This window comes from Chionomys nivalis, chromosome 18 (assembly GCF_950005125.1).
Source record: "Chionomys nivalis chromosome 18, mChiNiv1.1, whole genome shotgun sequence".
Lineage (NCBI taxonomy): Eukaryota > Metazoa > Chordata > Mammalia > Rodentia > Cricetidae > Chionomys > Chionomys nivalis.
Window position 1 is genome coordinate 9,052,629 of NC_080103.1, and position 18,847 is coordinate 9,071,475.

General features: G+C 42.5%; 1 protein-coding gene across 2 annotated transcripts in view; it reads left to right on the forward strand.

Annotated features, from left to right (window-relative positions):
* Positions 1-12,471: 12,471 nt before the first annotated feature.
* The window catches only part of Pi4kb (phosphatidylinositol 4-kinase beta), a 37,391-nt gene continuing 31,015 nt past the window's right edge, over positions 12,472-18,847 (forward strand). For both annotated transcript variants that reach the window (XM_057794269.1, XM_057794270.1), the window contains exon 1: positions 12,472-12,848. The gene's annotated coding sequence lies outside the window, so the exon portion shown is untranslated. The remainder of the gene's footprint in view (positions 12,849-18,847) is intronic.

The window sequence follows — 18,847 nt, forward strand, 5'->3', positions numbered from 1 at the left end:
CCTCCGCAACACCTCCCCCTTTTGTTTAAGTAAGAGAGTTCTAAACCTACTATGAAATTATATACAATAAGTATAAATATCCTATTCTAACTAGCTTAGGTCTTGTATAATAAATAGCTTGGCCAAGTCATGAGTGGAAAGTAACTACATTTATATAGTCTTCAACCCCATCGAAGATCTGAGAAGGGAAATAATGTTACCTGAGTAATTAGGAAGTGCAATCAAACAACTTCCAAAACATGCAACAAATCACAGAGACAACTAGCTACTTGGACAATCACCCAAGATCACGTTTGCAGCGTTGAAGCAACCAACTTTGGCTAAGGCCTAACATAACTGACATACCATTTTCAAAGGCAAGAAACTTGTCAAAACTATCTTACCCTGTCTTGGCAGGATATGACAGTCCTGTTTTTTCCATTCACAGATACTCTGTATTTCTGTCAGTGGTTGAGGTATGGGCATTTCTTTGCCCAAAGGCCAGTTCAGCCAAGAAGAAAGGCTCCAGGTGGAGTGTCTTTGGTGCTCAACATTCTCTCGGGAATAGAGCGGTGTTGCCAGGAGCAATTGTGTCTCACTACCCAAAACTCTGAGTTAGATTAAAGACCATTTTCTACAGCTCTTTGAAGAGGTTGAAGATTATCTATCTATACTGAGTATAATCTCTATGTATCTAAAGAACCCGATTAGTCTAATCATAAATGACAAACTTAGAATACTATTGATCTATATAATTCTCAATACCTGTCTAACTTAAAGACTAAGACAATAAACGACTGTGAAACAAATGAGGACAATGACCTCCAAATATAAACAATGTACAAATATACATTGCATATGGTAAATATATATCAATACACAAACAATATGTAACTATCTTAATCAGAGGTAGAAATGTACACTGTAATATGGTAAATATATACAATATATATCAATACAATATATGTCAATACATAAAAAATGTTTTTAAACAGAGGTAGAAACATGCATGCATATAATAGTCAATATAATTTCACTTTGTATCAATATATAAGAATCGATACCAATATATTTGTCTCAAAACAGTAACTCACAAGTACCAACAAGTACCAATCTATTATCCCATCATCCCATTTTTTTTTCTCAAATGATCCCTGAGCTTATAAAATTCCTTCCCCAACCCTCAACCGTATACCAATTATAATCAACCCCTAAATGATGTCCCTAAACCCAAGGGCAAACTTTACTGGGAGAGGGGACGTCGTCCTCTAGAGTTACTTCCAGCTGTCATGGGGGTGATGTTCTTTCTGGGGGATCCTGTAAAAGTAAAATGATGGTTAAATTTCAAGATCAATGTCTTTTAAAATTGCAAATAGTCTCTGAGTATTTTGTGCAGGTCTGGCCAGAATGTTGTATAAGATGTGCACCGTTTCAGCTAACCAAGTTGGAACTGTCTTGTGCAGCTGGTACCCAAAACAGGTCTTGTAGTAGCACTATCAGTATCATGACATCATATCAACCAGGTGGAGTTGTTATGGGGCCCCATCTTCTTCCTGGAAACTTCAAATGTCACTTCAGGAAAAACTCATTGTTCATTGTGAAAAACTTAAACATTAATCATATAGACATATATAGACATATATATATATATATATTCAATGAAAGGCATGACAGATATATTCAATGAAAAGTATGATAGATATGAAGAAAAGCAAAGATGTTTTCTAAACTCATATTTCTTTCTGTCCCATATCATGGCTCTTGACATGAGACAGAAACTCCAGAAACTCTGGATTCTCTTACCAACAGGCTTGGAATTGGAGAGGGACTGAGCCAGAGTCCAACTTCAAAACCAGCTCTATAAATTTAGAAATATGGTTTAGTATATTTTACTTACACAACCTATTCAGTTTTCTTGATAGTTCCTATTGGGCAAGTATTTTTCCATCTGTCAGTATCCAAACATCCAGGGTCCCTTGAATTTTTCAAAGATGAGTGTTTTCCTGTGGAGATAAGAACAGAACCCTGCTCCCATTCTATATGTTTTTCTTACCACCTGTATGAATATCATCATTGTGGATGAGTTGTCATTTCTCCTTTCCAAGAGGTTTCTCCTCTTCAAATCGAACCTTTATTAATTTTGATGGTATCCACAATTTTTCTTCTCCTGTGGAAACAAGAGCAAAACCCCTTCCCCAACGTAGCACATCTCCTGGCTTCCATTGAGAGGTCAGCACATCTTTGAAATAAATTGGTTGATTTAGTTCAGCAGTCTTTTCCATTATCCAATGTCTTTCTGCTGCTGTCGTTCCTTTCTCATTAGCGTTAAGAAAATTCAAGGTCAATAAAGCATTATGTAATCTATTTCTGGGGGTATTTTCGGCCCCTTTCTGTTTGTTCAGCATATCCTTTATAATACGATTTGATCTTTCTATAACTGCCTGACCTGTGGGATTATGTGGTATACCTGTAATGTGTTTTATATTATAATCAAAAAAGCATTTCATTTTCTTAGATACATATGCTGGACAATTATCTGTCTTTATTTGTGCAGGTATACCCATGATGGCCATAACTTCCAATAAATGTGTGATTACTGAATCAGCCTTTTCTGAGCTCAGGGCAGTAGCCCATTGAAAACCTGAATATGTGTCTGTGGTGTGGTGTACATATTTTAATTTACCAAATTCCATAAAGTGGAACACATCCATCTGCCAGATTTCATTTCTCTTAGTACCCTTTGGGTAACTCCCTGCAGGCAACAGTGTTTGATTATAGAAAGAACAAGTAGGACATCTCTTTATAATGTCCTTAGCTTGTTGCCATGTAATGGAAAATTCTTTCTTTAGGCCTTTACTATTGACATGATGCTTTTTATGAAATTCTGAGGCCTGCAACACGCTTCCAATTAATAATTGATCAATCTCAGCATTACCTTGTGCTAGAGGACCAGGCAGACATGTATGGGACCGGATGTGTGTTATGTACATCGGACAAAGCCTGTTCCTGATTATGTCTTGTACCTGGATAAACAATGAAGTCAACTCTGTGTCATCTGGTATAAATTCAGCGGTTTCAATATGCAAGATAACTCTTTCTGCATATTGTGAATCTGTAACTATATTAAGAGGTTCTTTAAAATCCCTTAGCACCATAAGAATGGCATATAAGGGCTGGAGAGATGACTCAGAGGTTAAAAGCATTGCCTGCTCTTCCAAAGGTCCTGAGTTCAATTCCCAGCAACCATATGGTGGCTCACAACCATCTGTAATGGGGTCTGGTGCCCTCTTCTGGCCTGCAGACATACACACAGACAGACTATTGTATACATAATAAATAAATATTAAAAAAAAAGAATGGCATATAATTCTGCCTTCTGGACAGAATTATAAGGGCTTTGTTCCACCTTACTCAATTCATCTGACTTGTAACCTGCTTTCCCTGATTTATTTGCATCAGTATAGAACATACGGGCTCCAGTTATTGGAGCATCACGTACAATTCTAGGAAGAATCCAAGAAGTTCTCTTTATGAGGTTAAGTCTACCACTTTTGGGATAGTTGCTATTAATTTCTCCCAAAAAATTAGCACAAGCTCTTTGCCACGGTTCATTGTCTTCCCATAACTTTTTTTATTTCTTCAGTAGTAAAAGGCACTATAATTTCTGCTGGGTCTATACCTGCTAGTTGATGAAGTCTCAGCTTACCTTTTATAATTAATTCAGAGACTTTTTCCACATAAGTTTTTAATTTTTTACTTGGTTTATTAGGTATAAATATCCACTCTAAAATAATATCTTCCCTCTGCATTAGAATCCCTGTAGGAGAAATTCTGGAAGGCAATATGACTAGGATGCAGCTAAGATTTGGGTTCACCCTATCCACATGTGCCTCCTGTAATTTTTCCTCAACCATTGTCAGTTCCTTTTCTGCTTCAGCTGTCAGTTTTCTTGGATTATTCAAATCTTTATCACCATCTAAGGTTTTGTTTGAATGAACTATTAGATCTGGTGTTATCCCACCAGCTGGTCGTAGACTGGAAATGTCTCCTAACAATCTTTGGAAGTCATTAAGAGTCTTTAATTGGTCTCTCCTAATTTGTGCCTTTTGCGTTTTAATTTTCTCTAACCCTATTCTGTAACCTAAGTAATTAATAGAATTTCCTCTTTGAATCTTTTCAGGGGCAATTTGTAATCCCCACCTAGGCAAGACTTTCTTTACTTCTTCAAACATCCTTTCTAAAGTATCTTTATTTGAATCAGATAACAAGATGTCATCCATGTAATGATAAATTATGGACTTGGGGAATTGTTTACGAATTATTTCCATTGGCTTACTTACAAAATATTGGCACAATGTAGGACTATTGAGCATACCCTGTGGGAGGACAGTCCATTGCTATCTCCTATTAGGCTGAGAATTATTATAAGTAGGCACTGTGAAGGCAAATTTTTCTCTATCCTTTTCTTGTAATGGTATAGTGAAAAAACAATCTTTCAAATCAATAACTATAAGAGGCCATCCTTTTGGTAATAGAGAAGGCAAAGGAATTCCAGATTGTAGTGGGCCCATAGGCTGAATTACCTTGTTGACAGCTCTTAAATCTGTCACCATTCTCCATTTACCGGATTTCTTTTTTACAACAAACACAGGAGAATTTCAAGGGATGGTTGATTCTTCAATATGATGAGCATCTAGTTGCTCTTGCACCAGCTGTTCCAATGCCTGTAATTTATCTTCAGCTAGAGGCCACTGTTTGATCCATATTGGCTTCTCAGTTATCCATTTTAAAGGTAGGGCTGTTGGTACCTCTAAAGGTTTGGTATTTGCTGTATGTTTTTGTACAGCCTGAATGGCTGGTGACCTTTTCCCATAATACCTCATCATATCCTTCCCAGAATTATGAGTTCCTGGAACTACAGGAATGTTAATCTGGGTATTCCATTGCTGTAGCAGGTCACGGCCCCATAAATTTATTGCAATATTGGCAATATATGGCCTTAGTCTTCCTATTTACCCTTCAGGCCCTATGCATTCAACCCATCTTGTACTTTGTTTTACACGAGATAGGGTTCCAATTCCCAGGAACTGAACATCTACCTCTTGAAGAGGCCAATTCGGATGCCAAGATTCTGGAGTAATGATACTTACATCCGCACCTGTGTCTAATAAGCCTTCAATAAAAGTGCCATTTATACAGACTCTTAGCTTTGGTCTTTGATCATTAATAGAAGTCTGCCAAAATATATGTTTACTCTGTCCTACTGGGTTTTTTGACTCATCATCCACGCTTAATTCATCATTTAGACCAGTATTACTTTTTACAGCAGAAATTGGAGCTTTTAATTTTCTTGGTGAGGCATGTTCTCCACTGTGACTGGGAATGAATGGGCCACTGTTGGCTTGGGGGCCTGTGAGAGGCCCCTCAAGGAGTTTCCTGATGATATCGGGTTGCCCTGTCTGTCTGTTGTTGACCTGCATTCGTTGGACCAATGCCAGCCTTTACCACATCTCCTACATATACCTGAAGGCCGAGGTCTCCTATTTTTGTCATTCCCAGAAGAGATATTATTCCTAGAAATTCTGTGCCTGCAATCCCTTTTCAGATGTCCTAATTTACCACAATTAAAACACCTGGCAGTTTGATGTCTCCTCATTGCTTTAGAAATCGCTTCTCCTACCCAAGATTCATCATTATAGCTAAACGTCTCAACATTCATCGTATGCTGAATCCATTCATCCATAGGTGCTGATCTAGACTTTAAAGGCCCAATTATCTTTTTGCATTCTATGTTTGCATTCTCAAAAGCTAGAGTTTCAAGAAGTATTCTTCTAGCTTCTGGGTCTGTTACCCCTATGTCCAGAGCCTTAGTTAATCTTTGCAAAAAGTCAATAAAGGGTTCTCTCTGTACCTGCCTAATTCTGGTGTATGATTCAACCCTTTTTGCTGGATCTTGTATCCTATTCCAAACATTTAAAGCTGCTTGGTGACATAGACACAGTACTTCATTGTCATAAAGAGCTTGGACCTGTGAATCAGCATATTCTCCTGCACCAAGAATTTGATCTTGGGAAACCTCCACGCCTTTTGCTCTTCCTTGCTGTTCCATAAGTTTGGATTCTTCTCTGAAATAAATTCCAAACATCAAGGAAGGTCCATTATCTAAAACTGCAGACACTAACTGATGGAAATCATGGGCGGTAGCTTTAGCATTAGAAGCCCAAGTCCTTATCATTTCCTTTACATATGCAGAGTGCAAGCCAAAATTAACAATAGCTTGCTTAATTTCTTTTAGATCATTCATTGCTATTGGCGTCCATCTAGCTTCTCTGACTCCCTTTGAGCCTTTAGAAGTTGACACTTTGTCAGAATTAAGTATAGGGTCTGTCGCTAAAACCCTGGGTAAGCCAGTTCTAATAGCTGGTAGAGGCATTGTATCCTGTCCTTGTGCCTCCTTACTCTGTTCACCAGCTCCAATAATTTCTCCAATCTTTTCAAATCTTTTTATCATTGTCTCTCTTAAATCCTGAATCTCCTGACTTGTATATGTTTCCAGTGATTTCACTGAGGTATCAATTTTTTGGTCCCCATTCTGCACCTGTGATTCCAAAGCTTTAATTTTTTCCTTCAAAGATAACATGTCCTCCTTAAACTTTTCTTGTATATCACGTAGATTCCCATCTTGGAGGTACATTCTGTCTGTTACCTTATCAAAACTTTGTGATAAAGTCTGAACATCAAATTCAACAGCCTGAACCCTTTCAGGTAACTTTCTAGTACCCTTGGATATGGAGTCAATTTTGTCTGTCATAGTATCCACTTGTTCAGATAACCTCTGATTTTCAATAATTTTAATCCTGGTCAATTAGTTGTTCATTATTAGTTCGTAAAGATTCTATCGTTCTTAGGAGTGCCATATTCTTCCTTAATGATAGAATATGGAAAAGAAAACTGAAACCTAGTAACAAGCAAATTAAGGTATCCCCATAATCATATAAACCTTGTATGACATAATCCATTGTATTAGTAAATACAAATTTACTAATCCATTGTATTAGTAAAAACAAAGCAGTAAAATTTGTGTTAGAAATGAAAACTGCCATATTACCTATTATCCAGCAGGTGGCGCTGTTGCCGAGTCGTGATGAAAATGGGGTCCTGTTTCAGTGTCTGCCTTAGTAGATGTTAAAAACTGGAAAATGCGAGTTTCTCAACAAAGTAAATGTAATTAAATCAATTCCATAAACGGAACCAGAAACCCAGAATCCAGGGGTAGAGAAGAGCAACCTGGAAGCCACTTATGCCTCCACGTGACAGAGTCACCCTGAGGGCTTGCAGCTTTCAGCAACCGGCAACTGCGCGTGCTCTGGTTCGCGCCACTTAAGAGCTGCACTTGCAAGGGAGATTTGAAAGCCACTCAGAAAAGAGCAAACCACGTGGGCAGAGACTACGCGGGCCTGTGGAGTTTAACTCCACGTAGGGAGACAAACAATAGGCTGCATGGGGACTTGAAGTCAATCTGAGGTGTCTAAAGGGAAAATATAAAGAACTGCAGCAAGAAAAGCCACTGCATGATGATTTATGTTAAACTGCTGGCTACATGCACAAGGCACAGGCCACGGCCGAACTGGCGGCAGGCAGCCGAGCGGAGGGGGGCAGTGTCCTAAAACCAAACGTTGGGTGCCAGATGAAGGCGTAAGTCATAAACAATCCCACACCAGTTTGGAATTATGATTAATAGGGTGGTATTTATTTAAAGGGAAAAAAACTTACAGATCACCATCCCAGACAACAGCCCTCTGCGCAATCAGGAAGAAGTCTAGTCGCCAAACCGGAGCAGGAAGTAAAGAGAGCGTGAGGAGGGAAGTAGCCGCTTTTTTAAAGGGAAAGAGACCACGCCCCAATGGGCTGGTATCTCAGCGGCTACTGGCTGGAGGAGCGGAAGGACCTCCCACAACATACTTATATGTACCATGTCTGTGCTGGTCCCAGAAAACGGCATCAGATTCTCTGGCGCTAGAATGGTTCTGTGCCACTATGTGGATAATGGGAATTGAACTTGGGTCCTTTCTAAGAACAATGAGTGCTCTTAGCCACTGAGCCATCTCTCCAGCTCCAGAATCTCCATTTAAAAAGCTAGGTGAGAGATGGCTCAGAGGTTAAGAGTTCAATTCCCAGCACCCACATGATGACGCACAAGCATCTGTAATGAGATCTGGTGTCCTCTTCTGGTGTGCAGGCAGACATGCAGGCAGAACACTGTGTGCATGATAAATAAATAAATAAATAAATAAATAAATAAATCTTATAAAAAGAAAGGATAAAAATCCAGGTGCAGTAGTGTTGCTTATAACCCAGCACTGGGGAGGCAAAGATCAGAGGGTCCCTGAAATCTCTCAAAAAAATAACAAGCCCAAAGTGTATGGCATCTGAGGGAACGGCACCAGAAGTTCTCCTCTAGCCTCCACAAGCTCTGTGTGTGTGCACACATACTTGCACACCAGCAAACACATGCACATACACATAAAAAGAGGTTCATTGGTGAGGAATTTAGAGAATAGTGCAAATATTATACTTCAATGTTGGATACACTTCTCATGGTTTTGCTATTTTAAAATGAGATTTGAATGTAATGTGCTATGCTTTTCATGGTTTTATGATTACACAGAGACTGATGGGAAACTAAGAAAGCTGCCTGTGATCCCAGCATTCAGGAGATGGGGGTAGAAGGCCAGGCTAGGTTATACAGGGAGATCCTGTTTTGTTGAGACAGGGTCTCTTTATGTAACTCTGCCTATCCTAGAACTCACTATGTAGACCAGGCTAGTTTTGAACTCACAAAGCCTCTGCTGGGAAGTCATCATACCCAACTTAAATCCTGTTTTGTTTGTTTATTTCCCCAAACAAAACAAAATATGACTAAGGCTTAAAAAATAAAGGAAAAAGGAAATATAAAAATTTAATTTAGTCAAACCTATGGATTTAAAATATTTTAAATTTATTCACTTTTGAAAAATAGATATTCCCAAATAAAACGTCAGTGAAATAAGTCACATTGTCTTACAATTTTACAAATCTTCTTTATGCCCCACTAAATCTCATATCTGCTTCTACATTCAACTTGATGCTGTAGCAACAAATACAACTTTTTCCTATGGATTCTTAGAATGCAAAGATAAATCCTTCCCTTCCTTTAGGACAGCACTTCTCAGCCTGTGGGTCATGACCTCTTAGGCAAACTTCTGTCTCCAAAAATAAGTACACTCGATTCATAACAGTAGCAAAATTACAGTGATGAAGTAGCAACAAAAATAACTTGATAGCCGGGGTCACCACCGCATGAGGAGCTGTGTTAAAGGGCGTGGAGGGTCACGGCCATGGGCGCAGACCTGACAGGACTAAGACTGAAATCCTAGCTGCTTGGGTGGCTGAAATGCGGTTGCAGGTTCAGTGCCTGCCTGGGCAACTTATTGAAAACCTAGCTCAAAAAGGGAGACAGCCCAGTGGCAGAGCACTTGCTTAGCATGCAAGAGGTTTTAGATTCAATCTCCAGTACCATATAAATAAATTAAAATGTAAAAATATAGGTAGAAACAAGGCTGGAATGTGGTGTAGCCCAGAGTAAACAAAATAAAAACCCCAAACTCTCCAGATAAAAGCAGAAAGACAAAGCTATACATGCAAAAGCATTCACACCTCTGAGCCTTAGAGCTAAACAGAAAACGTGAAGTAAGTATACTTTCTACTCATGACTTAATTCTATGTGATTAAGTACATTAAGGAATGGCCTCATTTGGTTAATTTACCACTGACTATAGCTATAAAAAGTGCTACCTCTTTTTACATTTATGCGTGTGTGTGTGCGCACGCGCGTGCACGCATGCACATCTGCTACGGAGTGCGTACGGAGGTCCGAGAACAGTTTGCAGGAGTCGGTGCTGTCCCTTCCACTATATAGGTCGGGGATCACCCTCAGTCATTGTTGGTAGCAAAATTGTTGGTAGTCATTGTTTCCTGCCAAAAGTACTGGCTCAGGCCTATAATACTAGCATTTATTTGGAAGGCTGAGTTGGTGCAAGTTTAGAGTCAACCTGGGTTACATAGTTAAAGACTAACCTGGGCTATAGTGAGACCCCATTTCAGAAAGCAAACACAAATGAACACAAACCCTACTATTAAAAGGGCTTTCAGCCAGGCAGTGATGGTGCACACCTTTAATCCCAGCATACAGGAGGCAGAGGCAGGTGGATATCTATGAGTTTGCGGCCAGCCTGGTCTACAAATCGAGTTCCAGGACAGCTAGAGATACACAGAAATTCTGTCTTGAAAAACAACAAAAACCAAAAGGGGCTTTCATCCCCATTTTGTATTGTTTGTTTTAATATGTCCAGCTTGTCATGTTTCTTTGTACAATATTTAAAGACTAGTTTCATCCTTATTTTGTATTGTTTATTTTAATATGTCCGGCCTGTCACGTCTCTTTGTACAATATTTAAAGACTAGTTTTAGCCCAGCATGATGGCACATCCTTTAATCCAAGCAGGTAGGCAGCCAAGGACTGGGGCCAGCCTGATCTACATAGTTCCAGGATAGCCAGGGCTATGCCTCCAAAAACTAAATAAAATAAAGACTAGTTTTGCGGCCCCATGGAATCCTAGTCTTTAAGGAATGTGTAACAGTTTAAACTCTAGGCTACCACAGGCTCACCAACCTCTTGAGCTGATGATTGGAAGCTCGCTGAGCACTGTGGGTCCTGACCCACCGCGGTGACAACGGTAAAGTGTCTCTGGCACCTGCTCCCCCTTTAGCCTCCTTTACCTGTTTGTCCTGTTCTCGTGACCTGAAAAAATTCCCATCTCTATTGTTCAGCACATAATTTTTTACGCTCAGAATATTCTTTCCTTTTTAATCCCACTGGATACTATCTAATATCTCTCCTAAGTTCTGCCATGCCCTATGCGGCCAGGCCTTTGTGCCAGTTTAACAAGGTTCTTCCCTTGGTCTACAGCAAGTAACAACTTCATTTGTTCCAATTTTGTACCTGCTGCAGGTTGAGCAGGCATTTCAAGCTACAGCCCTAATTTTATCTGTATGAATGCTTTGCCTCCATGTATGTATGTATGTATCTGGTGCCCACAGGGATCAGAAGTGGGGTTACGGATGGTTGTGAGCCACCCTGTGGGTGTTGAGAATTGAGCCCGGGTTGGTCCTCTGAAGAGTAACAAGCCGTCTAAACCATGAGCCATCTTTTCAGCCCGCTCAAGCTATAGCTCTTGCTCTGCCTCCCAATTAAATACTGAAGCTGGGGCATTCATCACTTGTATTAATGTTCTAGTAACAAACATGTAGTACTTTCTTCATATTCTCCAATCTCCCAACCTTGGAAAATGTTATTACATCATGTATTGTTGTTACTATATTGTTATAAAAATATTGTCATTATTACACAGAAGCTGAAGTTTAGTCTAGAATGGGGACATGTGGATATAATAGCAGCCTGGGAAAAATAGACTGTCTCTAAAAAGGGAAAAGGTGTTGGGGGGGGTAAAGAAAGAAAAGGGGAAAGGGAAAGAAAGAAAAAGAAAACTGAATGATCTCAAATCAGCTCGTAAGTACAATGAAGATGGCATCCAAGATCTAGTTCAACCAGCTTCCAGCAGGATATTAAGATCCTTCCCCTACAAGGGGCCTTAGATACTAAGAAAAGTCCTAGAAAGGCACTGGGGCAGTTTTTCGGAGGAAGGGGAGGACTTTCAATAATGTAACCACAAATATCACAAACCCAACACCAGAAGCCTGTCTCCAGGGCCTGCTTATGTCTGCTTAGTCTCAAATGGTTTTGTTTGGTTTGGAAAAAGTAGCATGTTCTCTAAGCTTCTGTCGTTTCACTCACCTCTCCTAACCGGGCTTGTCCAGCCTCTGTTTGAGGTCTAGGCAGCTGGACGCTGGAGACCAAAGGCTACCCAAGCTGGGGGTGACCTCGGAAGCAGAACCTTGGCCCAGAGTAGTGCTGCTAACGGTGAAAGATTGAGGCGGTTGGACTGCGCCATTCCTGAAGCTACGGGGGCATACTCTTGGCATCGTCCTTAAAGATGAGTAGGAAAAGGAAAGTGAGGGTAACTGTCCTCCTCTCTGGTCCCTTCTCTTTCTCATCCAGCATGGGACCCACCGGCTGATTTACGAAGGGAATCCTGTAGGATAAGGAGGAGGAAAAAAACCACTGACGGCAATTACAGTAACTCAGTGGCTTATGCAAAGGAATTATTTGCATATAATTTGCATGTTGGTGTACTTGTGGAAGTACGTAAAACTTCAGTACATCCCCATCCCGCCGTGAATCCAGCCTTCAGTATTTCCCTCTCGGCTTCCTTAGTAAAGCCTGCCTCTTAGGTCCGCCCTCAAGCACAGGGCCCGCCTTCCACCGTAAGCTCCTCCCTGCTCCCCCGCCCCTTCCCCAGCTTCCAAATAGCTCTTCCCCGCCCCCTTTTTATTTCTGAACAGGCGTGACTCGGGCAGCTCACCGCTCTCCGATTACTATGGGATCGGTAGTGTCCTGACAGCCCGGGAAGCAGGAAGGCAAATCCCGGGAAGAAGGGTTCTGGCCCAGGAGACTCTGACATCGAAGCCCGCAGAGGAATTGTTATTTCGTGTCCTGCGTGTGAGGTCCGGGCCAACTTGAGGCAGCGTGAAGGCCCCTTCAGGCGGCGCCGCGGGCAGCCCCGCAGCCGGGGCCTGGTGCAGCCGCGGCGGCCGCTGTCAGGGAAGCACGGGCGGCCAATGGAACCCGGGAGCGGCCGCTGCTGCTGAGGCGGCGGTGTCGGCAGTCCGACCCCGACCGCCTGCACCCCCTCCGCGAGGGTCCCCCGGAGGTAAGCGGCTCCTCCCGCATGAGTCGCCTTTGCCTGGGGGGGGGGGGATCCGTCTGCCACCCTGTCCCGCACTGCCTGCCGCGACCTGGGTTCGACTACAAAACTGCCTTCCCGGTGGGAGCTGCACCCTGAGGTCCTTCACCCTTTTCCCTCGGGCCCGGGGTCGTTTTCTCTGCTTTCTGGTTTCCTCTTCTGTTTAGCCCCTCCCTCTGCCCCGTGGATTCCACTCCCCCACCACACACTTACTACCCCTGTTGCCTCTGTCCCTCTAAGCCGTGAACCTTTTCCACATTAGACCCCTTCTACAATGTCCATCCTTGTTTGCCCTTCTTCGCCGTTTGTGTTTCTGCTCCCTAACCTTTCCCATGGACTCCGCCTTTATCCCTTTTTCTGTTTCGCCCAACTCCTCCGTAAGTCTGTGCAACCTCAGCACAGAGTTCCCATTTCCCTCGGCTAAAGATCGTATCCCTCTCCTCTTCTCTGATTCCATTACCTCACCGTAACCCACTCCTCCAGCTCCTGGCTTCCAAGAAGTGCCTGTTTCCTTCTTAAAGGATCTCAGACCGTTGTTATCATGCCCAAGATCCCATCTACTTTGACCTTAGTGCTTAACCCTTGTCTGGGGTGCCTGACGATACCTTGACTGTCCCTGAAGGAGAAAGGTCTGCTGTGAACACCCCTTCGGATTAGTGATTTCCAACTTTTCACACACACATACACACAGCCCCTGTTTCCAGGATTTTGCCGATCTTTGTGTCCCTCGGTTGTCTTCCCTGTGGTAACTTTAAGTGTTCTCTGTCACACTTTATCTCCCACACATCACTATTTCAGATCTGTTAAACCTTGAACGGAGAAGAAAATGTGTTGGGAGGAGGGGAGCCTCGGCTGTCTCGGGCTTTTCTGGACAGATGTGTGTTTCTGAAGGATGGAGCAACTTTTAAAGAAGTCCTGGTCCATCGCATTACATTTCGTTGACTGTTCGGAGGCAACCGCTAGGAGGGATGAGCAGGCCTGCATGGAAACTGAATGCGGTCATGAGAAAATTGTGCTTCAGGTTATTTGGGACTTCGTTAGGTCACAGGATAGGGTCTCCTACTCCCGGCCAGACAGAAGCACGGTGGAATAATGTTGGCTAGTTTCACAAGCGCTTGGGCCTAAGGGGTGAAGTTGTGTGATGGGTAAAAGGCACATGAGATGATGTGAAGAGCTGGTATATTCAGAATCAGGACCCTTGGTTCAGCGTGCAACTTCCTCCCCTGAACCTAAGAATGCTCCTGTGAGAAAAATGGCTAATTCTGTAAGCAGTGTTGCTGTAATAAGCTAGTAGCAGGATGTCTGCTGGGGGAAGAATTATACTTTTTTAATTTATAAAACACTGCAGGTTCTCAGGCAAAAGGAATTTATTGCTAGTGATTTTATCATCTTGGGAATTTCCCTCTATCTTGATATTTTGGTTTCTCTGGTTTCTAACCGTGAGCATAAAGTCAGTTTGACACAGAGACTCCTGGCCTGCCTTTTTCTCTTCCACCACCTGATCCGTAACTCCAGATTCTACGGTCAGAAAATGTGTTTCCGGAAGAGCTCTTGGGGAAGCGGGAGCATGCTGGACTCAGCAGCTAACTAGATGCTGCTTTGTCTTCCACACCTCTCTCGGCCTGAGACAGTGAGGAAGGCGCACAAGTGGCGTTCAGTTACACAAGTGGGGCGGTAGTGGTGAACATCTTTAATCCCAGCACTGGGGAGGCAGAATTCGGATCTCTGAGTTCAAGGTCAGCCTGTTCTACAAATGGATGGAGTTCTCGGACAGCCAGAACTGTTACACAGAGAACCCCTGTCTCAAATTGTCCCCCACCACCAAAAAGAAAGAGAGAAAGAAAATAGTTATACCAATTTGGCCCGAAGTTACTCAGAGTACAATCTAGTAATCCGTTTATGAGAGACCTTCCCTCCTTAGATGCACCCTTACCCCTAGTTGTCCTTGCTTCTCATATGGGGCCACACTGCGTAAGAACGCCTGCTTTACACTAAGATAGCAAACTGAGATGCTTGGTGTGGGGAAGAGGTTTGGGAGGATCCCTTCAGTAATCAGCGTGGGACAAAGGGAGCCTAGTCTAAGCACAGCTAGACTTGAACAAGGAGGACTAGTTCAGAGAAAGGGGAGCAGTGCAGGTTGCTGTCTTTGCCATCTGCCAGTCTTGTCAGGCTCCTGCAGCAGGCTTGGGCTGTCTGGCTGGAATCTGCTTATACCTGCTACATGGCTTTGCACAGAGTTCTCAGCTTGATCAATATTGACCTAACTACTGTGAGACCACTGCCCTTCCTCCAAGGCTGTAGCTGAGAATGCCCTCTTCCCTGATGCCACCATCTTTGAGACCTTGGGCAAGCCCACTTGGTTCCTGGTAGAGCTTGAGCTTGCTAGACTGCTCAGTCCAGAGTCTCTACAGGGAAAATGTAGAAATCATTCTTCCTTTACCATTAAGGTCAAAGGGGAAAGATGAGTTGAGTTCTTAAAGATTTGTAATAGACCTTAAGACATGAAAAGGAACTTCTTTTTTAAGTAAAAGTTTTATTTTATGTGTATGGATATTTTGCCTGCCTGTATGTCCAGATGTGCCTATGCCTGCAAAGACCAGAAGAGGATGTTTGTTTCCTTGGAACTGGGGTTAAAGATGTTTGTGAGCCACCAGGTGGGTGCTGGGAATTGAACCCAGCTCCTGTGGAAGAGCAGGTAGTGCTCATGACTGCTGAGCCCTCTCTCCAGCCCCAGCAAGGAACTTAAACAGCAAAACAAGCAGTCTAGGATGATAGAGAGTCCCTTATGAAGAGCAGCTTATTTTTAAAAATTGTTGTTAAAATACATGTACTTGAAATTGAAATGAATGAAATGTGTGCCCTGGCAATGCTGAAGCATGCGTGCGCAGCCCGTATATGGCGGTTCTGTTGAACTTGTCCATATTGGGTTTCATGGTCTGAGTTGATGAGGGCAACAGACCAGGTCTCTTTCTCAAGAGGGCACCAGATCTCATTACAGATGGTTGTGAGCCACCATGTGGTTGCTGGGAACTCAGGACCTTTGGAAGAGCAGGCAGTACTCTTAACCACTGAGCCATCTTTCCAGACTTTGGTAATATTCAATAGTATTGTAGGAATTCATGATCAAAACTAACAGCCCCTTTCCCTTCATCTGTACCTATACTCCCTCAAATCAGAGCTAGCCTCTTTAATTATCTCAGTATAAAGTTCTATTCAAAGCTTATTATCGTAACTTCTCTTAAATGCTTGTTTCTTGACCCTTTGTTGCAAAAGAGGGTTTGCGTATAGAGGATTCATACTTGTTTAGGTAATTATGACACTATTCTTGTTTCCATCTGAGCCTTTCTTTTCCATTAACATGGATTGGGTTTTGCTGGGGATTGAAAGTCAGAGCCTTGCTCATGTTAGGTAAATCCTCTACCACTGCACTGGACCCTTGATGCACAACACCCTTGACTGCCTTTTCCATAAACTAGCTGCACCTTATACTGTGAGATGCTGGCTCCTTTATCTTTGTTTCCACTTCTTGTGACTCATCTCACAGGATCCTTCAAAGAAAGGAAAGTGAGCTGGCCCGCCTGCTTGGAAGAGCCCTAGGTCAGATGATTCCTAAGACATCAATATGTGTGCCAGGCTTGGTGGCACATACCTTTAATCCCAGCACTTAGGAGGCAGAGGCAGGTGGATCTCTGTGACCAGCCTGGTCTACAAGAGCAAGTTCCAGGACAGCCAAAGCTGTTACACAGAGAAGAAACACTGTCTCAAACAAAACAAAATAAAACAATTCGTTCTATGAAAATGCAGGAGCATGTTAAAGCATCAGGATTGGTGTGAAACAGTTCATATTTATCACACATGGTAAAAGATTTGGAGAAGTAATAATGGTGATTGGGTAATGACATTGATTTGGGATGCTACTGTCTTTCCTGAAAGTCCAGTCCAGTCTAGTAAGTCTTTTCATAAAGACTGTTTTCATAAAATTCTGTGCAGGTAACTTTACTTGCACAGAATTTTTGAGGTGCTCAGTTGAAGAGAGCCTGGTTAAAGAGATAGCATTCCCTCCAGAGTCCTCTGTAGCCATAACTGCTTAGGCCCACGAAACACATGTGGCCACCTTCTCTGCTCTGCAGAAACTGCTCTGTACTACCATAACCTGGATCACCCCTGATTTGCAGACTTTCTCTGCTATATTAGGTGTTTTTCTCATTGCTGCTACAAAACACCAGACAAGAGCAACTTAAGGAGAGTGTTTCAGCTTACAGTCCATTGCAGTGGGCAGAGCGTGGTGTCAGGAGTGAGGCAGCTGGTTACTTTGCTTCTGCAGTAAGGACCGAGAGAGCCATGAATGGTCATACCTTACTGTCTCCTTTTGATTCAGTCTGGGCCCCCACCCCATGGATTGGAGCCTCCAGTATTTTGGGTTTTCCCACCTCAGTTAACCTAGTCTAGACAATCCCTCACAGACATGCATACAGAGGTTTGTTTCCATGGTGACTCTAAATTCTATAAAGTTGATTTAAGATCATGCCTGCCTTGCCTGGTTTCATGGGGCACAATTATCAACACTTTAGTCTCTGATCTTTTCCCAACCCCATCCTCCTTTCCTGGTAGTCAAGATGCCAGGCTCAAACAAGGAGGCCTCTTCTTTTTCCCTCCAGTCTGTCTTAAGGAGAGTTTAGACTCCCAGCGTGGTGTCGATTCTCAGCTGTGTGGACGCCACGGTTTGTAGGAGGAAGAGTGACAAATGCAAGGCTTGTTTCCTCCTCTTCTAGTCACTGCATTTTAATCCTTTTATTTTCTTTAGAATAATTTGTGCTTCCAAGGGTTATTTCTCATCGCATTTAAAGATGAAGAAATTACTGTTGAAGACCATATTTGAATTAGATTTTGGAGAATTTCTTATTTCTGTTATTTATGTATATGTGTGTCTGCCTATATATGTTAATTAGTGTTTGCGTTCATACATGTGGAGGGCAGAACCCAACTCCAGGTTGTTCATCAGATGCTGACCGTCAACTTTTTCTAAAAGACAGGAGTTCCTTAGCTTGCCACTGGCTAAGTACAATAGACTGGTAAGTCCTAGAGATCTGCTTGTCTCTGTTTCCCCAGCACCAGGGATCACAGTGTGTGCTGCCATGCTAGGCTTTTTTGACATGGGTTCTGAAGATTAAACTCCGGTCCTTGTGCTTGCATAGCGAGCATTTTCCTATCTGAATAATCTTTTCAGTCCCTGTTTCTATTATCTTAATTGCCAATGTGATCTAACCCTATTCTCTCCCATAATCCTTCTCTCTGACTTGTGGTCCCTGAGTCCCCAAGAGCCTGGTGGAATGCTTGTATAGCCAGTTAGAGATGCTTATATAAAAGAGAAGTTGGGCTTATATGCCCTACTCTTTTGGTTTGGTTTGGTTTTGGGTTTTTTTTTTTTTGTTGTTGTTGTTGTTTTTATATGTTTTGATTTTAGTTTTAGTTTTGTTTTGACAGTAGTCTCTTGTAACCCATGCTAGGCTCTACTCACTAAGTAGCTGAAGATGACCTTGAACTCTTAATCCTCTTGCCTCTACTATTCAAATGCTAAGATTACAGGCATATACCATCATGCCCTACTTTTTAAAAAAATTATGTATCTCGTGTGTGTGTGCTTGCGTGTGCATACACAGGTACACACATGCCACACCATGCTTGTGAAGGTGAGAAGAAACCTTTCATAATTTGATTGTTTCCTTCTGCCTTGGGACCAAGGGATGGAAGCTGGGCCACCAAGCTTGCATTACAAGTGCTTGCATTACTCAGCCTATGTCACTTGCCCTGTGCCCGGCTTTTCTGCACCTGTTGATATCATCCGGTTCTTGGGCAGGTTGGGAAGTCTGTTCACTGTGGATCCTGGACTGAACCCTGGGAGATTGTCTTCTTTTGCCTACAGGATAAAAGGATAATGGTATCTTTCCCTGCCTTCCTGGTGCCAG